The sequence below is a fragment of the Erinaceus europaeus genome, chromosome 2 (genome assembly GCF_950295315.1).
Source record: "Erinaceus europaeus chromosome 2, mEriEur2.1, whole genome shotgun sequence".
NCBI lineage: Eukaryota > Metazoa > Chordata > Mammalia > Eulipotyphla > Erinaceidae > Erinaceus > Erinaceus europaeus.
In genome coordinates this window covers 79,797,222-79,800,404 of record NC_080163.1, presented here as the reverse complement: position 1 = coordinate 79,800,404, position 3,183 = coordinate 79,797,222, and positions in this window count along the sequence as shown.

The following is a 3,183-nucleotide window of genomic DNA, read 5'->3' as shown; positions in this document are numbered from 1 at the left end:
AAGCTGACCTTTTGTGGCCTACAAGGAAGCTCAGTACCACTTGAAGTGTAACTTTTCTAAAATATATAATTCCTTAATATTATTGCCACCAGAATTATCATTGGAGCTCAGTGCCAGCACTATAAATCCACTGCTCTCTGTGGCCATTTATTCCTTTTGTTTATTCTCTCTCTCTCTCTCTCTCTGTCTGTCTCTCTCTCTCAATATATATAAATTTGATAGGACAGAGAGAGATTTAAAAGGAGAGGGAAAGTCAAAGAAGGAGAAAGAAAAAAGAGAAAGAGACAGGATGAATAAAAGACACCTGCAGACCTGCTTTATTGCTTATAAATGCCCCCCCGGCTCTCACCTTGCAGGTGGGGAATGTGGGTGCTTGAACCCAGTAACATATGCGCTTAACAGACTGCACCACCACCTAGCCCCCTAAATTCCTTATGTCTTGTTACATTCTCCCTGTGTTTCATTCTAAGTGTTGTTCTTGATCTTACTACCTTATGTATTTTTATTATAATTTAATTCTAATTATTTTATCTGAAATATTTTTCTAATCAGATGCAAATTGAGTCACTATAAAATAAAACAAAAATATTTGCCTTGAGAAGCTGAAATTATTGTTTACTAAGAAAAAATGGGAGTAGTTTGATAGAAAAATGTTCATTAAAAAAGTCTGCCTGGATATATTTAATTCAAAAATGCATACTACATTGCTTCTTTAGAGGCGACTTAGCATTAAATAATAATTTATATTGCATGAGAACACATCATGTTATTAAATTTCTGACTCCAGTTAATGATAAATTTGAAATGACCATTGCACTTCAGTACTTTTTTACTGTACAGGCTTAAAAAAAAAGATTTTCATTAAACCTCAGCAAGTGGTAGAACAGCTTTTATTTTTTTTTATGTATAGTATAGTAATAGGCATTCAAAAAGACATGATAGGGATGGAGAGAGGACTCACTGAGTAAGGTACATGTCTTGAGTTTGAACCCTGGCACCATATAGGAGATGCAAATGCACAAGCTCTGGTACTACGGCTTTTCTCTGGTTGAAAAAGTTCCCAGGGGTAGTGAAATCACATATTCTGGAGACTGACTCTGTAAATAAAACAAGTTTAACAAACAAAATGAAGTGGAGGAATTAATTAAAAGTGTATCTCTGTCAAGGGCCCTCCCAAAAAATGTATGTAAAAGGTTAGTGACAATTATAAATACAAATAGTATGACTATATTGAATGAGAAGAATTAGTATTTCTGTAGTTACATTAGTGTCCTATTTTAGTATTTTCTTTTACTGTAGCCATATCCTGGTGTTTTTTTTTTTCCCTTTCTTTCTTTCTTTCTTTCTTTCTTTCTTTCTTTCTTTCTTTCTTTTTTTAATTTGTAAAATGGAAACACTGACAAAACCATAGGATAAGAGGGATACAACTCCACACAGTTCCCACCACCAGAACTCCGTATCCCATCCCCTCCCCTGATAGCTTTCTTATTTTTTACCCTCTGGGAGTATGGACCCAGGGTCATTGTGGGATGCAGAAGGTGGAAGGTCTGGCTTCTGTAATTGTCTCCCCCTGAACATGAGTGTTGAAAGGTCGATCCACACTCCCAGCCTACCTCTCTTTTTCTGTAGTGGGGTGGGTCTCTGGGGAATGGGAGCTCCAGGACACATTGGTGGGGTTGTCTGTCCAGGGAAGTCTGGTCAGTATCATGTTAGCATCTGGAACCTGGTGGCTGAAAAGAGAGTTAACATACAAAGCCAAACAAATTGTTGAACAATCATGAACCTAAAGGCTGGAATAGTGCAGATGAAGAGTTGGGATGTCTTCCATTTTATAGATAGCTAGTAGGCATATTTTAGTTATATTCCAAAGGGCCTGTGGCTATACTAGTTTTTTTTTTTTTTCCTGAGCCTGAAATCTGATATGCAGGTAGACCCAAGTTATTGTCTAGGGAGATGATGTCATGGCTGGAAAAGGACCAGGAAGCTGGATCAGGGAAGAGAGTAGCTCCCAAATATGGGAAAGGTGTATAAATATTGCTGACTGTAAACCCCAACAATTTGTTGTGATTTGTGGCCCATATTCAGCTTAGGAGCCTATTTGACCTCTGCATCCCTGTAGATCTGAGCTCACATTCTATGGTCATGGGTAGGAACATTCTAGGCTGCCCCAATATTGACCCATCTTCCTCAGGTGTAGCATAGAGTATCTTGTCCATCCTCCCTTCGGAGAATGGAATATTCTCTATTTTTTGTTGATCCAAGTTGAGGGCAAGGTCCTATGAGGCCCACAAAGGGGTGTTTTTTGTTTTTCCTAATAGAGATGACCAGTAACAATGGAGAGAGTGATTTATTTGAGGTTTAGGCCCATCATATCTATTTGGGAATCTTAGTACTCCACAAATAGGGCCCCAGCGGGTGGCCTGATAGTGAATAAAGAGTCATCATTAAAGTATTCCAGTCTCTTGCCCTTATTCAGGTTTTGCAGTCCTTGCTTTGCTAAGGTTAGATTTAGAGTGAGTGAGAGAACTGCAGTAGGAAGTAGGTGAGGAGAGTATCTAAGTCTAAGTAGACACTATTTCTTTATGACCTTTATTCTGATTCACTGCAGACTATTGTATACTTCTGCTTTCAGGTATATTTTGCCCTAATTTATGGATACAGGTGAACATATGCTCTATCTCAGGAGACCTTGTCTATATCTAGATTTTGGAACTTTGTTAGGAAGTGAACCACTTGGAATGGAATTAGAGAATCCTATGAAAGGAAAGGTCTCACCTGAGTAATGAGCCTGAAGGGTTGGCATTCCAAGCCTGACATCTCTGGACACAGTCTGAAGTGAAGCATGAGGAGGTAGTGCTCATTGCCTTGATTAGGTTGGGATTGGCGGACGCAAAATTATTTGGTATGAATTGAGAGAAGTATGCAGGAAACTGAGCCCCACTCTAGAGGTTTCAGGACTAGGGGAAATATAGGTTACATAGAGGAAGTGGGAGGTTTGTGCTGTCTTAGGGTTTAAGAAGACAATAGATAGTTAATACTATAATCACATTATTTGGCATTTGGGTTAACTTTGAAATATCCCTTTGTTAGGATTTGCTGTATCATATACAACAGCAGCATAATTTATGTCCTTTGACATTATTTATATATAGCTGTGCCACCAGTTGCTTCTGTTCTCCCTAG